The sequence below is a fragment of the Homalodisca vitripennis genome, chromosome 2, assembly GCF_021130785.1.
Source record: "Homalodisca vitripennis isolate AUS2020 chromosome 2, UT_GWSS_2.1, whole genome shotgun sequence".
NCBI lineage: Eukaryota > Metazoa > Arthropoda > Insecta > Hemiptera > Cicadellidae > Homalodisca > Homalodisca vitripennis.
Genome location: NC_060208.1, coordinates 198412563 through 198435446, shown reverse-complemented (window position 1 = coordinate 198435446; position 22884 = coordinate 198412563).

Here is a 22884-nt window from a genome sequence, read left to right as displayed (position 1 = left end):
TAATGAATTAATAAATGCGCTTGGCTAAAAATTATTTTCGTTTGAAAAGACAGGAGACTTGTACATTTTACATACCACTCTTAATATTCTAATTTAAAAGCGTGTAAAATTTCAAAATAATCGACCAGTTAGCATGTCATCTGACTTTTATCAGAGTTTTTAATTTTTATATAAAAAGCATTCAAAAATGAACTACAACCGTGGTTTTTAGTAGTATTATTATGACTTTATTTCACAATATATAAATATCATACACACGGGGTTTGATTAGCCATACGGCTGTTTAGTATTATTAGCAGCTTCAACGCAATTGATAACTCCCTGGATTTCACGATATCAGACACTCGTATTGTGTTTAGTATTTATCCATCTTAATGAAAGAATAACAACAAATAACAATCTTTTAATCTATGATTTTTAAGTGCTATAACATATAACCTAAATCACATCAGACTATAGGTTATTAAACATAATTTATAGCTTTAGTTTATATAAATATATTGGAGAAGCAATGTATTTTGATAAACTAAAAAGGGGTCCAATATACTAACAAATAGCAAAGACGTGTCTCAGGATAGTGACCTTTCAATTCTATTTTCCATGATGTCTCTTACACAATGTTTTGAGACATATAACTTTCTCAGTTCGAAAATATTTTACAATTAAGCACCCGCGCAAGGAATTCAGAAAGTTGTGTCGTAGTCTATCTGCCTGCTTGATGATACTCAATAGCAATGTCTTGGAGACGTTAGGCCTGGTGCACACGCTCGCCTTGGTTCAAAGAACAATTCCGAGAATATAGATTTTGGGTTCAAAAAGTCACAGTGCAGTCCGTCCGGCTGTCCGTCTACGTGTATTTAATAACGTTAACTCTTCATAAGGGGGATACAAGGGTTCCTCCTGGCACACCAAAGATCGCTTTTGGGGTTAAAGGGTCAAAGGGCAGTCCGTCCGGCTGTCCGTCTACGTGTATTTAATAACGTTAACTCTTCATAAGGGATACAAGGTTTCCTCCTGGCACACCAAATATCGCTTTTGGGGTTAAAGGGTCAAAGGGCAGTCCGTCCGGCTGTCCGTCTACGTGTATTTAATAACGTTAACTCTTCATAAGGGGGATACAAGGGTTCCTCCTGGCACACCAAAGATCGCTTTTATGATTAAAGGGTCAAAGGGCAGTCCGTCCGGCTGTCCGTCTACGTGTATTTAATAACGTTAACTCTTCATAAGGGATACAAGGGTTCCTCCTGGCACACCAAAGATCGCTTTTGGGGTTAAAGGGTCAAAGGGCAGTCCGTCCGGCTGTTCATCTACGTGTATTTAATAACGTTAACTCTTGATAAGGGAAAAAAGGGTTCCTCCTGGCACACCAAAGATCGCTTTTATGTTTAAAGGGTCAAAGGGCAGTCCGTCCGGCTGTCCGTCTACGTGTATTTAATAACTTTAACTCTTGATAAGGGATACAATTGTTCCTCCTGGCACACCAAAGATCGCTTTTGGGGTTAAAGGGTCAAAGGGCGGTCCGTTCATCTGTCTGTACGTCCGTACAATAAATGTTGTGTAGAGTAGGTCCAAGGAAATACTCTATTGATGGATGTCCGTTTGTCTGTCGGGTATAACTAATTTACTCCGTTTAAATCAATCAAAATGTTTTTAGTAAGAGTGTTTCTTACTTGCAAGTTTTTTCAGTGAAGAAATAGTGTCTCATAGTATAATAATAGTACAGTAAATAAGTTAAAAATCAATACAATATTGTAGATAAAATTCATATTTTAATATTTTAGAACTAAATTACATACAACAATTATATCCCAACTTTAGGTTTAAGGCTTCAGTGACAACTTAGGGGGCTCCTTGACAATACATAAACAAAATATGAAAAAACTTTATTTCAAACTTACCGTGTAATCCCGGAATTTGCCGATCATGATGAGTGCTCCGTTGATGACCTGTTTCTGGCGCGTGAGTTTCTTGCTAATATACTGTACTTCCTTGAGTGATAGAACCTTGTGGATCATGCAGTTTGTAAGTACCTTGCATGTAGTCTCCATTGCTAGCATGTTGAGAGCATTCCGATAGTTAGATACTTGATTGAATATCCTAACATTATTAATGAATCGTAGGAGGAATTTGAAAATCATGAATTGTGCTTTGCGGCCACTAACAGCGTATTTTTGAACCTTTATAGATCCTGTCAATCTGTCCACAGATCTATGTATAGCGTGAGTGACAGGGTGAGCGAAACTGAGGCAGCTGGCCAACGCAGGACGAAGAGTGGGAACGTTGTCCGAGATTTCCAAACTTTCACCACTATACATGGCCTGCAAGCCCTTCTCACTAAGTGAGTAAACTAAGGGATGTGGTAAAGGTATGCAGAACCATACACGTATTAACGTTGAGTTTAATCCCATTGAGCATTGGCCATCAGAGAATTCCTCCTAAATCAAGAGTCAATTGATGAATGGCTGTCGTCTTGCGTCAAGCTCATTCGAGATATGCATTTGAGAATCATCTGCGTATAGAAGAGCAATGCAGTTCTGAAAAAAGGCAGTCAAATATGTACAAATTGTGTAGAATCGGTACTAGGCAACTCCCCCCCCCCTTAGGAACACCTCTCCTAGTGTGTACCTCTCACTACTGATTAACCGACCAGAGTGCAGTATCTCATATTGGTGACTTGCAGTCTATCACTCAAGTAAGACCCATCCATATCATCATTAATCCACATAAATGAAGCCTTGCCAATAAAAATCCAGGGTGAATTTAATCAAAAGCCTTCCATTAGGCTATTACAACGGGACTGTATCTACCCTTATCTTTGTACGCACCTCCTAACGGGTATGTTTATGCGCCCACTTGTTTTATTTGATTTTGTGCTGTTTATTTGTTAATATTGTTTCATTACATACAAGGGGTTAACTTTTAACATGCTATATACAGTTATCGTAAAAATACAAAACTGTCTTTTTTAAAGTTTAATTGCAAAAGTACAGGTTGAAAATAAGTCAATTTAATTTTTACCATAGTTTATAGAGGTGAAAAGACAGCATTACATCTAAGTCATCGCCTAATTATATTTTAGAGTTGTAAATGAGTTAATACTATTGTTAAATAGTTATGTAATATAGAGAGATCCCCAACGCAATATTTTGTGCCATATGTTTAGATATTATTAGCAGGACAAAGACACAAACAATCGCGTCACAGCTATAAAACACGAAGTTACTATTGAAAACTGTTATGTCGATTGCAGTTTGGACGCCAATAACTGCCGACAATATTCATTGTTACTTGCTGCTCTGGTTTACATAGTCTGATCTTAAAACTCCTAAAAATTGTAATGCTTTAACAGACGTTTGATATTGAAAGCTGCGATATATATTATGATGTTATATAGTATATTATAATCTGAGAGTAGTTAGTATATAGTGTATTGAAAGTTAATATAATAGGGATATAAACCCTATTACCTATTGACTGTCATAGTTCCTAAAAATTCAATTATTTTATTTTATTAAACAAGCAACAAATGAATCTGCATTGTACTGATATTAAATATGTGACAATTTGAATTTTTATTGTATGGTTATATTAATGTATGGATGGATGTGTTACGGAACCAATTTGTACTAAGTAAGTTGAAGTTATTTTAAGCAATAGAAGTATATAGAGGCTTATTACGATCATAAGTGCTATGGGGCCTCATCAGTATTTAATGTCGCATTTAAAAACGTGTGGGGGAGTATACAATGTCCCGTGACGTCAAACCATTTGTTTTCATAAAGCTTATAAAATAATAACAATTCGCATTTCAATCTTGTTCTCAGATTTTAAAGCTTGCTATCAGGAAATATATTTTTACAAAAAGGTCCATTAGAATTAGGCATTGGTTAGTTAAAGCCACGCTTCGTAGATGTAAATGGAGTAATTTATGCAACGACAACCGCTAACCGACAAAGTCCAAAGAAATGTTGATGTTTTCGATGCTAATGGCTCACTTTGTGGAGTACCTGTAGAATAAGCCTTTGTTCTCCACACCTAACTGTCACTGTGACTCTTTCCTTCATTAAAATATTTTTATAAGCTCTCAGACGAAGTTTATTAAAAGCGCCAGTATATATTTCTATATAGGTAGTTTTAATTATTAGATATAACATTTCTAGTCTCGTATGTGAGGTTGTTTGGGACTTCATATTGGTTTCTTTGCTGAGCGCTAGTGAAGCCTATTTTACAAGTTGCTTTAAATGATCCCAAAGGTTCATTCAAGGGATTTAAAACAGGGGATCTATAAGGCCAATTAATTGGCCCACCCAGACCTATCCATCTGCCTGGAAAACCTATCCACAAGTGCTCTCTAACATTTTGTAAATAATGTGCGGGTAGCCATTATGTAGGAATAACATTTGATGTCTTCTTTCAAGTGGTACATCTTCAAGTAGAACTGGCAGTTGATTCTCTGAAAAGTCTTTGTACACAATACCAGTTAGGTGGTTTTCAAAAACAAATGGGCCAATTAACTATTCCCCAATTATACCACACCATATATTTATCGAAAATCGAATTTGAAGGTTCCACTGTACAACTGCTTTTGGATTTTCAGTTGACCACCGGTGATTATATTTCAATGTAGAATGTAGAGTTCCGTATCTTGTAAACATCGATTGGTCCGTGAATAAAAGACATCTTATATCATAAAAGACTAACACCCATCGACAAAATTTTGAGCGATACCTATAGATAAAAGTACTAGATATATTTTCGTTTTCTTAATGTTTCTATACACTTTAGTACTAGATATATTTATTCTATTTCAAAGTCGGCGAGTGCTAAGTCGAGGACTGCGATGTATCATGTCAATGATCTTGTTCTCGTACAGCGTGTATTACAAGACGTTCTCTCGGACAATTAACGTTTGGAAAAGATCTATCTGTTATAGAAAGATAGATCTATCTGTTATAAGTTATAGAAAACCAATGCAAATGTTACGTGAGTAGGTGTTCTTTTATTCAGAAATTATCTTTTATATTCACGTTTAGCTGCACCACTATTTCCATTTGCAAAACCCTAGACGAAAACAATATTTGCTTACTCTTGGTTTGAAAATGTAGATGGCTCTTGTCCTTAAAAACACAAGTGAAATAAAAATAATACAATGATACACATTTACTGCACAAATCAAAGATGATAAACAAGTTATTGCAACAGCTGAATTGTTGGACAGCTGTGCAATAACAACTTGAATTCAAGTGTTGTTGCAGCAGTGTTGCAAGCTCTCTATTTACAATAAACTAAAAGCATTTCAATTGACACTGTATTTAAAAAATCTTGTTTCTGAACCTGCAATGTTTTATACTGTAAATGTGTTTTTTAACTATTTACTTAACTGAAAAAAATAATCAAATGTTTTATCTTTACGAAGAACGTTCATTTAATATTACATTTTCTGTCTTATTTTTCGTATTTGTTGACTTAATATTAAACACAATGTTTTTACTTTGCGTTTGTTTATTATTGGCCTATTTTACTTAATTTTCTACTTAGTAAAAAGTTCAAGTGTTTATTATTAATTTAAAGAAGTTAATGTACTTAAAATCTAATAAAACATGCTTTTCAGAAGCATGTTGAGACCGAATGTTGCATATTTTGTCTAATATCTCAGAAAGGGGTAATCTTACAGGTATGGGGCGTATTTTATTCATTTTTTAATAAATTAAATAAATTTAACAACTATGTGTACGTTATAAAAAACGTCAGTTTCGTTTATTTCCGTCCTTTCTTTGAAAACCGGATGAAATCTTTCGCTAGCCGTAGCTCGCTAACGAAGCGTTTCCGGACATATGTTTATACGAATTGTCTAGATTATTTTGATGAGAGGAAACCACCTGAAAAGTTTTTCGGGTTACTCTTGGGACACCCTGTATAGTCCGAATTGTCACTTCCTACCTCCTCTATCATTGTAGGTTTGAAACATCACGTGCTGGAAACCGGTACACGTGACTGATAATAATAGCAGGATAGCAGATTTAAACTTATACCATAGAGTTTTCTGAAATTCAACCTATAATTTTAATTTATTGCTAATAATTTGTTCAATAAAGTTGTCTTAATACAATTAATTACCCTCACAGATATATATGCCCATCTTAGGAGAGAAACAATATACTTTTGCCAATAGATGGAACCATCATTTGATTTGGTGACATAACTTATTTGAACTGACATGTTCAATGAACGTTCTTCAGAGTAAAGGACATAATTAATAAAACTATAAACCTCAGATTAAACCTGGGATAGAATGTCACGAGTCCCTCTAAGCCAGAATGTGGATTGAATATAACTGTACTCATTTATTTGATGTCTAGAAACCCTTATACTAGCTACGAACCAGTAAAAATAAGATAAAACACTACATTTTGTTACTTTTGGAAGTAAAAAAAATAAAAAAACTTTTTAGGTGGTTTTATCTCATAAAAATAATGAAAACAATTCATATAAAGTACATTTATGGGATACGGATTATACAATAATCTCAATAACAGAATGTATTAAATTGGCCATCTGTAAAGAAGGGTTGGAGAATAATATTTGGACTAAAGTAGCACGTAGACGCCATGTGTCAAGGGACACGGCGTTCAACTTCACTGGTCAACATTGCTGGGAGACGTTTGTTTTATAGATTGCTCTATTTTTATTTCACCAAACACAAAATTTTACTTTTACATTCATGAGTTATATGTAACATCAAACTTATTTAGTTAGCTAATTTTACACCCACAACGTTATATAACAATTGATATATTACTCTATTTTTAAATACATAAGAGTAACGACTTGGATTATAGATATTAATATTCCAGAATATTAAGAATTAAATTATCAATCAGACATCCAAGACGATATAAAATATTTTTGATTAGTAAGCTCCGAGTGAATATTCAGTACAATTTATTTCTAAATGTAAAACAAAACTATCGGAGAGCTTGTAAATAACCTATATATCAGCTAAATAACTTAATAGGGAAGTCAATCCATTTTATTCTCTTTATTTATGTCTTATTTCGGCATATAGATTGTGTTTTTTTCCGGAAGTCGAAAAGTGTGTATCTTTGAAAACTGCCTCAGAAGTAATTTTAACTCTCAGCCATATTTACAGTAAGTAGTTAATCGAATATTCTGATCAGCCCGTACAGGAAAATTGTTTGAGCAAGGAATGTTTCCTGCAGACGTATGTTACACGGCAGAGCAATTTAGCAGCTGTTACGTGTCAATGGGTATTTACTGCACTTACATTTTACAGAATACCTGTTATATCAGTATCATATCACATTGATGATGAGTGTCGTTCTCTGAGCGTTTGTTCCGATTTTCATCTCGAATACCTAAGTATCATAGTTAACAATGACGTTTAGATCACCAGGAGGTAAATTTTTTATCTTTTTCACCTCAGTTATTGATACGAGGTTAATTAGCTGAGCGTCAGCAAAACTTATCAGTCAAAGGGCTAGACTTTTTTTCTTTTTTGTATCTCCAAGATCATGCTAGAACTGAGTTTGATAATGATACATGTCACTCCATGGCGTTAGTGAACATTGTCAGATTGCTCCTATGAGTAAACATGATGTAAATTTGATAATAGCAGAATAAATAGACATGTTAAGCAAACTGAGTACATTTATATGACATTTTTTATGAGGGGCGTAGAGTAAAAACTCATTAATTCCAAAAATAGCAATTTTGGGAAATCGCAAAGAACTGTTTTGGTTGCTTACTCATGATTTAGAATATAAGTGATGACTTTTTAATGAGAAAATAATAATATAAACTTTTTGTTACAAAATATATTAGCAAAAAAACTGTTTTGTTTGCTTACTCAAGATTTGGAATATACCTAAGTGATGACTTTTTAATGAGAAAAATAATCATAGAAACTTTTTGTTACAACATATATTAGCAAAACACACTGTGTTCTTGTAAATTAGGGTATAAGTTTGGAGTTTTTACACTAACACCTGTAGTTAGAGAATTTTGGCCTGTAACAATTTGGAATTAGTGAGTTTTGATCCTCATAATGAATTATCTTTTGTTCATTGAATAAGTAAAATTTAGTCGTTTAGTGATTTAATGATTTGCACCTAATTTAAAATGTTTGCCTATTAATTAGTATTAGTCTTTACTAGATAGATTGATGTCAAAACAAAGGCAGATTTCCATTAATGTAGGCATTGAGAGTATTGAAAATAGGTACAAATTGTAGTACAACAGTTTTTTTTCTCATTCATAAATTTTTGAAACGAATTATATATCACATTTCTGAGGCGAAACAATAAAAAATAGGATCCTTGTCAGATGCCTCAGACAACTGACTGCCTCCTTCTGTGTCGGCTGTGGGTGCTGTAGCTCCGTTCAAAACCCCCCAACAAAACTGTAGATCTTATAGATTATACCAATTTTCTCCATAATGTTTAACTAAGAGCCTTTCACTTCATTATTCTTTATTTTGCATTGCTAAGAATGTTAGTTTCTAGTATGGGCTCTGGAGCAATGTCTTTTGGAGTTTTTCCGGGAAGAAACAGTGAGCTGTAACTTGTACAATCACTAAGGTACAATATATGCACTGTAAGCTTTTCTGGGTAACTAAACGGTTTTTTTTAGAATTTTGGTTTCAGTTAAATTTTTACATAAACCCTCTTACATTTAGAAACTTTAAAATGTTATTGATTGGTAGGGTTGAATTCAATTCAATAGGTTTGAAACTTTGTATTAATTTATAATAAAATATAAATAAATAATAAACCAAAGAGACGACAACCTTTACACTCACAAATTTTGAGATTATTTTGTAAGCTTTCTCAAGATTTTGTATTGCTTCTAATTATCTGACTTAACTCGAGAAATTAACAACTCCACATTCAAATAAAAATAATTAAAACTCCGAGCACTATAAACAGTGTGAAGAACACATCTTCAAAACGCAGCATAAAAACATAACCAAAACCAACTAACCCAGCTGTTTATTCTAAACTCTGGCTGAAGAATCTAAACTCTTTAATGCCATGGAACTAGTGAGTTTTGATTCTGACTAGTAATTAAAAATGTATTTATAATATGTCCTAGTAAAATTTGTCATGAAATAAGTTTATATATATATAGATGCAGGGCTAAACAAAGAGTAATATGCAAACATAATCTGACATTCGAATATTTTGGAGTTAGTGAGTTTTGATTCTACACCCCACAGTAACATAGTACTACATAATATGGCCTAATAAAAAACCTATTAATTAGAAATTGTGCATACAACTTCAAGAAACCTGTTAGAATTTCGGTAGAATTTCAAGAAACAATCCTATAAATCAATCACTTTTAAAGGTAATCATAGAAAAATAAAACTTTTACAGAAATATTACCACTATGTGTCTTAAATGGGTTATCCACACTTTGACTTGACATATGTATGTGTTAGTCTGTTAATTTATTAGTAAATGTTCATGTTAGTGGTAATTCCAGTAATTTCGCGGGTATTATCTGTTAACGATGTGTCTTAATTGCCGGTACAGAGTGTGAATCTGACTTGTTAACAAACTTGTAACGTGAACAATCAATCACGTTGTTGAATGTAGTCACGTTCCTCTCTTCTACCTCCATAAGTGATGGAGTGGTTCGCGTTGTATGTTACTCCTATACTTGGTGTAACTTACCTGTACATACAGCCAAGTAGAGTTTTTTATTCCTTTCATGGGTATACCGTACCTTCTTGTTACTGAAGATTGTAACTAACAATGACGGAGTAGACTACACCTCGTGACTCGTAGCAACATTACCTGCAGATTCATGCACAATATGATGTCTAAATATTATGTCTTGTAAATAGTTAGGCCTCATGTGTTACTATATAAAATGTTAAAATGAAATACGGTTGTACTCACTTTGTTTACAAAGCTTTTTATTCCGCCATTTTGTCATTATTATTATTATGCCTAACCCTGTACAAGACAGTTTAGGACTCTGAGACACCGACTGTCGCGTAACAGGCTTCGCTCAGTGCAATAGTTCATTTCATTAGTGACAGATTAAACGAGAAAAGAAATTTTGTATACCTAGAGGAGAATACCATAATAATTTAATACCATTTAAACAAAAGAGAAATTACGTTAATCTATTGAGCGAAAGGCTTCAACGACGCTCTGCCAAATTCTATGGTTCTATGGACATATATCACTATGGAACTAATTCCTGTGTTTTTAGAAATGGAATTCATGTTCTATAGATGAAGTATTTCTTGAGATATGGTGCTACATGACAAATTCACATTATTTGTTTATCAAATTGGGTTTCAGAATCAGTGTTTATATAATAAAAGTCTACACATAAAGAGACCATAAAACGAAGTTGTATGTGGGATAGTTAGGCTAAATGTGGTATATGACATATGTTTAACTTTTATATGAGTGTATTGAGATTTTTTTACAAATATATTTATTTTATGATTTAAACGTTACCATAAATTTTACCCATACAACAAATGTTAAATTTACGCTAACACTCAATGATATCTCATGGAATGACATGTACCAAATATTAATTATGTAGAAATGTAGCTTCTGGCGAAACTTCAAGTCTAGGTCAATCGTTGTCGAGCTATCGTTGTGGAGAGACGGAGAGTCAAAGGTAAACATTTTTCAGCCTCTAAAGTAATACATTTCGCAAATCTTATTTCAAAATGTTATTTACACTGCACTAAAAAGTTGTAATAGAGTACAATAATACAAATTAAAATCTTACAACCAATACAGTAAAATATCGATTTCCCCGTCAAACGTAGCTCTTTATCGTACAGACGGATATAAATACAAGGACTGTCCATCTTTTAAATAAAGTAGCATCAGTTTCTTCTTGAATCATTAGTAAATGTTTGTAATAAGTTTCACGTCTTGGACCTTTCCATCACTGTGAGTTATCACTGTGACATACGGACATACTCACTATTTTAAGAAGCTGTGTCCTTAATAACCATAATTATAACACTCTTATTAATAGGCTCATGTTTTTATAATTATGTAAAACAAATATTTGTTCTCAGGTTTTATCAAAAAAGACTTCCGGTTTGTACCACATCGAAATATCGCTTACGCAATTAAATATTTAAAGTATTTTAGCTTTGGTGTGGAGGCAACATGTGCTAAATTAAAACTGTTAAACTAAAATATTTCAAGGCTGTAATGATACTCATAGAATAAGTAGGTATGAGTGAAAAATCGTTCCGTATAAATTGCCCGTAAACAAAGAATTCAAACAGCCTATGTATTTCACATAGCAGTTCAATTTGGATATTGGCGACGGTGAAAGCGCTCTTTGTGTTATCTCGGAATATCGATAATACACGATAAATCGATCTCACGATTCAATACGCACTGCCTAGCCTACATATTTCACATGGCAGTTCAAGTTGGATATTGGCGACGGTGAAAGCGCTCTTTGTGTTATCTCGGAATAGCGATAATACACGATAAATCGATCTGACGATTCAATACGCACTGCCTAGCCTACATATTTCACATGGCAGTTCAAGTTGGATATTGGCGACGGTGAAAGCGCTCTTTTTGTTATCTCGGAATAGCGAGAATACACGATAAATCGATCCCACGATTCATTACGCACTGCCTACCCATTTGTACACATTTCCAGCAGTAGTCATTGTAAAGCTGTGACATTTTAAGAGATTCTTAAATTTGTATATTAATACTGAAATTGGATTCAAGAGACTCTAATTAAATATTTCGTTATATTTTATTGTAATTTTTTTATAACCATATTTCTTTTTTATACAAATATTTACCGAGCGAACGTTGTTAGTATAAGTACACTACCGCTTGTGCAATAAACAATATTTTGTACGAGCTCAAGTTTTATATTTAACTTAATATTAAATTAGTTTGATGGAACTTTAAAATGAGATTCAACAGATTACACGATAAGATGTAAATTTTAAATGTTTTGACGTTTGAATGAACGTTTATGTGAATAGATTGGATATGACAAATTTTCTCACATCACAATTCCACAATAGATTTGAACAGTGCAAATTAATTGAATTATTATATTGGTTTATTATAGGCAAATTAACCAATTAAAATATAAAGAATAGATTAGAATATTTACGTGTAATTTCGATATGAACCCATTATAACCTTTATAAGATAATAATAATCTCTTTGTTGCATTACTGTAATAATTTTTATATCGCATTGCAATCGTCAACAATTTTAGTCAATGTACCAGGTTATATCTACACATACACACACCTTCATACTCACAATTCATACAATCATTGAAGACACAATCGCATTGACCTCAGATCCAGCACTCTCAAGTATTCTACTGGCTTATCATGAATTCATCAACAGAGTAGAAAGTCTTGGACACCAAAGGGAATTTGAGACGCGTTTTAAATTGGATTTTATTATTGGAAATTTTGATTTCTTCAGGTAGCCTGTTAATTAATCTGACACCAATTTCTTGCGTTAGATGTTGCGATAATGTCACTCTGCGTTGGTGAGTTCAAAAGTTGCCCCTGCCTCTAGTTTCCTATTGATGAACGTTCCTGATTCGAATCAAGGCGCAACTGCAGTACACAATGGTCTCAAAAATATAGAGGCAAGGCAAAGTCAGCAATCTCACCTCCCCGAAAGATTCCCTTCACGACTCTCTGTAATTACAATTTTCAATGAATCTGAGAGCCTTGTTTTTTAGTCTAAAGACGAGCTCCCTTTTTTCACAACTTCCCCAAAGTATTATTTCATAGGTAAAATGAAGATGGATTAGGCCATAGTAGGCCATTTTAAAAACTTCTGGGGAACTAAATTTTGCTAGATTGCGCAGAGCATAGATACCTGAGGTAACTCTAGGACTGAACCTGTCAACGTCATCACTCCAGGTTAGTCCTTCGTCCAGAATTATTCCCAAAAACTTTATGGAATTATTTTCTTCGAGAATGTCGGTCGTCATTTACAAATACGGCAGGACGCACCACTCAATCATGTTGTCGAGGGGCAGAAATTTACTACAATTGTTTTTTCTCATTGTTTTAGATTAATTTCAGTGAAATACTGAATGCATGTGTTCAAATCTATGAAAGAGGTGATTTCCAGTTCTTTTATTGATTTGCTTTTAAAGCGAAGAGTCGTGTCATCGGCATATTAAGCCAGTTTTCCATAATGGATAACTGAATTCAATCCTTCGACATAACAACAACAATCTAAGAATAAACGAGAGCAATCCTATTTACATTTAAAATTTAAAAGTTTGTAAAAAAATGTTCAAATGTGTGTTTGAATATTTTTATGTTCGGATGTAGGGATGGTTCATACTCAATCACACCAAATACAGTGGACTGATTTTGAGACGAAATTTTGCACGGATATTGCTTAGATTTGAGAATAACACATTTTAATTCAAATTATTGCTTATTATAAAATACTTATTCCAGAATATGGTATTTGTATGAACAAAATAAAAGTTGTTCTGCAAATAGTTAGTTTAGTAATATAACCTAAATTTTACTATAGAGGGCTGCAGTACCTAATTTTAGTTTATTTTGTACACTTGAAAATTGGTCCCATGACAATTTGGTCACATATTTACATTATGTGAACAGGCAGGGGCAGAGGGAATTATTCGCTCTGTGATCAGGACTACAATTCCAGGAAACAACCCAGCAGGAAACAGAAAGGGTTTTTCACGGCATAAAACAACCGCGGGCTGTGGGTCCGTTTTGCACTGGAGACATACAATATTGAGGATGCAAGCAAAGAGAGTGAGTGAGCTGGGTGCTAGCAAAGTTGGCATGGATTTTAAACTGCTAACAAGTAACTCAACTGTGCAGACGGGCGGTAATATTCGAATCAGACGTTTTCCCACACGCACAAAATACAAATAACAGCCAATCGTTATTTTATTTATCATCTGGTGCTATTAACCAGTTTATTCCAGTTGTTATAGAATTATTGTAATTATTGTAAGATTTCTTCATTTTTCATTATTAGTACTCTAACTAAAAATATTATGGACTCAAATGTTCCTTCACATTGACCTAAAATATTTTAAGTGTCACTGAAATCATTAAATCTATGTTATTATTATTTATAAAAACTGTTTCACGGGCCGAAAAGTCCAATTAATTATTCGAAAATGGATCAGCAGATAGAAATATCTTTTAGTAACCATCACTTTTATTACAAGAGTGTTTGGTATGCAATTTAAACAGGATATACCCATAATGGCCCCGTTGTTCAGAAAGAAGCCGCAGGTAACGGCTAGTAGTTATACATGTCATCTTGCGGCATAAAACGGAAAATTTACGATTCAAATAGTTATTTTAAAATTATCAATGAAATTCTGAGAAAAATACTTATTAACACTTACAGTAATCTGATACAGTATATTACAAGTAATAGAACTAAATATAATACGGTACTTCACCGGCGAAGTTGTTTTCAATATCTGTCTTTGAAGGACTAGTAAGGGGAGATATATGTTTAGTTCCCCAATGGTATTATTTATTGGAATAAAATAATTTCAGTGGCCTAGGCCATATTTTAGTGATGGTGTATAATTACTTACTTAGAATAATGTATACAATTATACAGTATATATAGGTAACATAAATTATGAGAAACCACCAATTATTGACCTATTCGTTTTTTATTGAGTGTATTCGTCTGAAAGCAGTAATAAATATTACACGCTAATATATTTTGACTATTAATTTGTACATTAAAACAGCTAATGTACACCAAATCCGCTAAGATATGTATAACAATAATGATTATTCTGAGTACATTTTTGAGTTAACAACATATACCACATAATTTTAAAACTTAATAAAGATAGTAAAATCTTTATTCACTATTGCAACAAAGCCAAATAACAATTATTAAAGATACATTTGGCAACATTTTTGAATTGTGAGCCAATAAAGCGGGCACTGCTGCATTACAATACCTTCTTAGATGCATTACTCGGCCTAAATGGCAGTGTTAATTTTGGGCCATGACTAATTAAATATAAGTGTAATTAATTTATCACTAAACATCATGAAACAAAAATACTGGTATATGGCACGAAGGATGGCGAAATACATTTATTGGCCTTTTTAACAAATTGATAGATCAATTGGTAAAAATTTAAAATACTCGTTGAATTCATTATTGTATTTTTAAATACAGACCAACAAGTCTTTCTTCATTATGCAATATTGATTTTAGAATAAATTTTACTTCGCATTTAACAATATAACTACAGCTAATGATCTCCATGTAAACTATCAATATACAAACAAACTGAGTCAATGTTTTCGTTCCTTCAGCAGAAACATAATTATTTGATGATTAACCAAAATGTAAATTAATTATTTAAAATAACTGAAGAGTTTACATTTGAGTGGGCTACACTACACTGAGCCAAGAGCTTGTTGAAGATCATAAGGTATGTTAAGGGTACTTGAAAGCTCGTGAAAAAAGCACTTTGCATCATTATAGTTCATATGTAGTTATAACAGTCATCAAAAATTGACATATGAGTAGGCTCTACTACACTCAGCCAAGAGCTCGTTGAAGATCATAAAGCATTTTAAGGGTACTTGAAAGCTCGTGAAAAAGCACTTTGCATAAATACAGTTCATATGTAGCTATAACAGTCATTAAAAATTGACATATGAGTATGCTCTACTACACTGAGCCAAGAGCTTGTTGAAGATGATAAAGCTTGTTAATGCTACTTGACAGTTCGTAAGTAAATACAGTTCAAATTTTGGGGTGATAGTCATAAAAATGGACATTTCATTATGCTAAACTACATTGAGGCAAGAGCTTTTTGAAGACGATAAACCGTATTAAGAGTACTTGCAGCTCGTGATCAAACGGTTTCCTTTATCACAGTTCATCAAAGGTTAGAAGTATACGATTTCAGAAATATTTAGAGTTTTATTTTTGGTAATATGTGTGTTTCCCATATTAGTAACGTTAATCAATATTTTCTTGCTTGCTGACCATTAACCACTCGTTGCAGTAACGAAACTAACCTCCATTATTTTAGACACCTTTTTCTTGAAGTTAATTAGAGCTCTGATACTTACTGTAGACTGAGGAAGAAAGGCTGTTGCTCTATATTGGCATACAAAATGTTCAACGCATTGCCTGAACCTGTAAAGCGGCTTCATCTGCCATCCTTTATACGCTGCGTATTGCATTTTTTACCCTTGGTGAGTTCTATGAGAGTGGCATGAGTAGTATCTAGCCACCGCCATTCTTGTATTTGTTCGTCTAATTCGTTTTGTAATGTGTAACTTATTTATCTATTTATTGTAAATAATGTTTTATTGATTTAGTATACCTGGACAAGGGTAGTTTTGTGACGCAATCTATCCAATGAACGCTGATCAACGATAAAGTCTGCAAGTATTCAAGTAAGTAAGTATGATAATAAAAACTTGACAAAACACCAAATAGTTTCTTCCGCGTTCTTCTTGATTAATTAGAAATTATAATTTGTTTTCTTCTTACATATAAAATAAACACATAACATATTAATGAAACACTGTGGAACTGCTCAAGAGTTTGCAAATTTTTATTAAAAGACAAGAACATTGTTATTGGTTAGTTTAAAGATAAGGAAAGGACATATCTTAAGACAAGCATTAGTATTTATATATAAATAGACATATTTTTAATTCAATCCAAAACGTACCGTAGTTATCAGTTACTTTTGAATAGGTACAGTATGTTAGTATTAATTTTGTGAAGTGCAGTTTTGTAAAAGTTTTGAGTTAGTTTTCTGGTACTGCTGGTAGTAAAAGTCACCTATTTAAAAAATAATATTTAGAAAATTCAAATTGATACAATGTTACATCCAATGAAAAATAAACGGAATTGGAGTTGTGTAACGTTAGCTTTAGATAAAAGTAACTAAAGCGTGTAAAATTTGTATAGGAATATGTGAAGGGAAGGAATGCCATCTAGCTGCAAAAACAAGAGTTTAAAAATTGTTGACTTGTTTAAACCAATAAGTAGTACCAAATGAAGTATAAAAATGATTGATTGTACCATTTCCTGGCATACCTCATGGCTTTTGGGTAGATTTCATAGAAATCTGCCTACTATAATAACATAATCGCGGGAGGTCTGGGAGAGTTTTGAATCTTCTCCGATCATGGTTTCCAAAACTCAAAATTTCTATGTGTTGTTTGTTAATGTGGCACAGATGCTGCCAAAAGTTCGTAAGTTCTCAATAAGTTTGCAAGTCTGCTTAAAAATAATAAACTACTTTCCCGGCCAATATTATGATTAAAAATGTTTAATGCGGATAATTCAAATTACAGGCCCACTATTAAACATTTTAAAACACCGATTCTCAACTTTATTAAACATTTTACCATATATCATTCAAAGATGGTGGTCATTCAAAGTTTTGAACATAAATGGTAATAGTTCCGTTCAGCAAAAATAATACGAGGTTTGCCTTATTATTTATGGTTTTTGATATCTCGTACACCTAGATTTCTAGATAGGTACACACAATTCGAACATATGTTTAAAAAACATAATTTATCGCAACTAAATCGAGTCTAATTTGGAAATAACGTTACAAGACTATATTAAACTATCTTAATTATGTAATTTTTACAAGATTTAGGAGTAAATATTTCTTAAAATGTTACATATGTCCTGTTACATCAGTCCTGTTAAGCGTTATAAGCTGATAATATATTTTTAGCTTGATGTTATGATATAATAATTATATCAAACCAAGAGCTAGGGTTAGAATTAATGTTTCCAAGGCTAAACAAGTAATAAAGTTATAACTGATATTTTCATACATAATTTATTTGAACTAGAAGTGTAAAACCAGAAATAAGGAATACCCACATTTTTTGCTTAAATTCTGGTTCTCTTAATTATGACTAGTGTTACATGTGTCCGTAGTGCACGACGTAATGACTAATTCCACTTTAAAAACATCTAAGACCATATCATATTACATCACAAATGCGTTTGCTAAGAAAAATACGAACTTCGACTTTGTGATCTTCTACATTAATCTAAAATAGTTCAGGTGTTAGTGAAATCGTGAGAGGTATTCAAACAAATACACGGAATATTGCATAGAAGTCGTGGGCAACGCCGCGGGTATGTGCCAGTAATTAATAATCAGACAATGCTGCTATTCAAACTATCTCAATGAACTCTCAGTGTACACGGATTGGCATGAACCTTGTGTATTATCTACTCTTGGAACAGACAATTCCTGGAATCTGGAATCATGTTCTTCAGAAGAGATCCATTGTTTAATTTAAATTGGATACAACACTAATCTAGTAGTTTTTTAAAATATTTCAAATGTAGTAAAACGTGGCCTTTCGTAAACATATGGGTTTCTTGGTACATTACGAAAGCTATATAATATTATATTACATTTCTTAGTCAATTTCAATTGAATAGTAGTAATAGTCCTAGTTTGCAAGATACATTTAGCACAATTTCATCTGTAGATTCATTTCCACGAAACTTAATTTCTAAATAGACAAGAATTAGTTATATAAATGTCCACGTCTTTGAATGTGATTTAACTGTATTTCAGTGAAGTAGTTTATCATTCAGTAAGTTGGCAGGTTTTATCTTTCGTCTTTGTCGTTGATCTATGTCATATATGTCCGTATATCTGTTTGTATGCAGGTTCGAGAGTTATACGATTTGAGCGAAGTGTATTATGCGACACGTGTCCTATATTTGTATCACCGACATCATGACTGATCATATCAGATCATAAAATCAAAGCCATGAAATAGTGACATTTACTAAGTCTTATTCCAGTATGTAATGCCACAAAGTGTTAATTTTCATTGAAAAGAAATAATTAAACTGCCCTATTCACTACTTGAAATGCCACATATCAAAATAGTATTAATATTAAATAGTATAGTTGCTGTTGAAGTGTAAATATAAAAGACGCTGCAAAATCAAAGACCTCTCAGGAATCTTTGGCCACGTTCCAAAGAGCATTTGGCAATCCAGCAAAAATATTGTAAGCAAAACGTAAAGGATTTCTGTTAAATGGTTTGAGTATAATCTTATTTGTAGAAAGCTGAGAATTTTTTTTCTTTGTTGTGTGGCCGTACTTCGATATTAAAGCCTGGAAAATTAATAGAGCACGTATAAATGCCTTTCATCTAGAATCCATCACAATTTCTAATCCATGGTGACATCGTTACGCACCCCAGTAGAACTCCACGTTATAGGGATATCTTTATAACATTATAGCAATGATCCTCAATATTTTCTATGTATAAATCTGAATAAAGAAAATACAACTAAAAAAATTACAATATGAAATATAGAGAAATTTGATAAGAACTACAAATATGTCACTTTAAATTTAACATACGTCTGTCTGTCCGAACGGTATCTTGAAAACCAACTGACCTATAGACTTGAAATTTGCATGAGACTCAATTTCTATATGAGGCACAACGAGTTCGATGATGGTGCATGTCACTCCATCGTTTGGATTTGGCTGATCGTTAGAGAATATCTTTACAATGATATGATGAGTAAAATGTTAACAACAAGAAAATAGCAGAATAAATAAATGTATAAACAAACTCAATGCACCTATGAGAGATTGAAACATTTGAAATATTAACACGTGCAGCCTAACTATCCAACTCATCACTTTAGAGTGATTTGGTGCTTAAAAATTTATTATTTATTAACTTATATGAACATTAATTTAACGAAAAAAGTATGAACGTAACGTGTAGCAAACTTTGTTGGGAAAGATTGCATCTGTAGACTTGACATTATGTAGGTGACTGTATTCCCAGAATAATAATAATAATTTTCTCGTCAAAGTTTTAAATTGATCTTCTGTTTTTATATCTGCACTGAGGAAATCTCGAGGATAAAATGAGCTGTAGATTTAAAACTTTGCATGCAACCTGAGCAAGCTACTTACCCAGCTTGCTTACTACTTACCCAGAGCCGTCCGTGTCCCGCCGCATCTCCTCCTTGCCGCAGTGGTCACTTCGGCCCCGTACCTTATATTTATAGTCCCTGTAATAAATAGATAAAATGAGATACATGATACATATTGCGGCATATTAATCTATTTTTAACGAAATTTAAAGTCTTCAGGTTCTCTCCAAGTTAGTTAAAATGAACTATAACATCTACAATCTTACATTACATACCAGTCAGACGAAAAGGAGTTAATAAAAACCTTTGCTTACGAGCTACCATGTATGGATTTTATGCAAGTAAGCAATGCACAGTACCATCCCCCTTGGCATTCTGTTCGCTATTAAGACAACATTGCTTTGAAATGTAAAATCTTGTTATGAAGCTGAATGACTAATCCAACTTGTGACGTAAATATCACAAGTTTTTGTAACCTATTTAAATTACAGTTTGGTACTAAATGTGGGAAGTCCAATCTCATTTCAATATTATTTGCAATTACTCGTAGTCTGATGCAACAATTGTGTTAGCAGCATATTTCCGGAACTATAATGATAGTGCAATGCTCCTGCACTATATTATTCAAACATTCACCGAGATAACTCAAAAGGACTTTATACACCGTGATAGTGCAGACATCTTCATGTTCAGTTATAAATGGGATACATATTAAGCACTTTCACTATCGCCCATTAAACACGCCAAAGCTCTAGGCTAACAAACCATTCATTTCGATCCGTAATAAACAAACATTAACGATTTCCACTTTATTGCGTTGAGAGCTCAATGCAAATTCCCGCAATAATGGAAACTCTCGCTTACTTTCTAGTTTGATGAGAAGTGCTCTGTTTATATAAACTACACACGGTGTCACACAGAGCACGTTTTATTGATGAAGGCCTTGTTTACGTCATCGAAGGATTATGGTGATCGAACACTTTATAGCCCTTTTCATTATTTAAATGCTTGTGATGGAATCACCACGTGTGGTTGTTTGATTGAGTGCGTATGTCTTTATACACACAACACTGTTCATGGAAATCTGTTCGCAACGGAGATCTTACCATTTTAATTTTTGGGTGTATTAAATATAACTTTAAATCTGAAACTGTAACCTCATTAATTAGTGTAAATATTGAAAATTTTTTGGAAATGAAACTGTATATTCATTCATTCACCTCTACAATGATGAAACGAATATCAGAAATTGCATAGCCACACGAATGTTTGTTAAATCTTTTTACCCCAAAAACAATAACAGTCCTTCTTGGGACCAAAAGGAACCTATTTATCAAGTGTAAAGTCATTATTAATTATCTATTTGAAGAAAATTCAATCAAATAAATAACGCTACTTTTCGGAAATTCCACTACAGATATATTACAATTTTTTTATAAAAAGTTTGGTCACAAATAAAAGATTTTTAGATAGTTTTGCTATGAATGATAATATTAATGTAAAACAGGTGAAAACAGTCTAAATAAGAACACAGTTATGACAATAAAACAACAAAAATAGAATTACATAACATGTCATTTTAATAAAAACAGTATAAATATACTAACATTACTGGAAATTATAAAATTATTTAGTTACAAAGGAAGGGACATCTTTCATTATCATAAATATATTAGAAAACGTAAAATCATAATTTTGATTTAATAATTAGAATTACAATTTATATAAGTTTAATTTAGGTAGCCTAATTAGTTTTAATTTGGTTTTGGGATTGATTTCATATTATTAGAAAATAACAGTTTAAAGTTCAAATTATGTTGAAGACAAAAAATCCATTTGGTCTAAATTTAAGATAACTTTTTAAATAATTTTAATACATTCAAAATTTGTCGTAAATTGCAAGTTGTATTCCATCCTTAGTAAAAATCAACTGTTCCAACAAGATTGAATTAGAAAAATTTCACGTCAGCTGGACTTTATCAAATGTTATGCACTGTGTTTACATTTGTTTTCTTAATTATTGTTTACGTGTTATAGTTTTATATTAATTTTTATTTATAACTTCCTGAAGATGGGGCTATTAAATCCCCCGAAATACATAGAAGTGAAAAATGTTTATTTGTTTTCTTCTATTCAACACAGTGATTAGTATAATATATATATATATATATATATATATATATATATATATATATATATATATATATATATATATATATATGTATATATATATATATATATGTATATATATATATATGTATATATACATATATACTATATATGTCTTCAACATAATTTGAACTTTAAACTGTTTTATATATATATATATATATATATATATAAATATATAACATAGCCACTTATATATTTATTTATTTATTCGTTTTGTCGTTATTTGAATAATTTTATCTGAAATTAAAACATGTTTTTGGCTATATTATTACTAAGTTAAAAATATACGATGTTATTGTTTTTCTTGAGAAATTTTGGTATGTTAATTTGAAATTTGTATTTATTCTTTTTTGTATTGTAACTACATTATTGGTAAAGTGTTTACTCTTGTAATAAAATTGCATGCACTTGACCACAAATTAATTTAAAGCATAGAATTAGTAATTAGTGCATTTACTGAAAATGCAGCAAACCCAATAGAACGTTTTGCATTTATGAATAAAATGATTTGTATTTGTTGTCATTTCAAAGAATAAATAAATAAAAAAATAAAAGTCCTAACAAATCATTAGACAAAAAGTAAGAAAATAAGATGGGAGTGTCTTTGTTTGTGTTGTCCATTATTTGATATTTCAATTACAGTTCCCTGCCATATACAGTAACAATTCTGTCTTGAACACTATAAAGACCGGTGCGGCGGAGCGATAATCAGTTGAACCTTGGTTCTGTCGACGGATGTCCGCCGGGA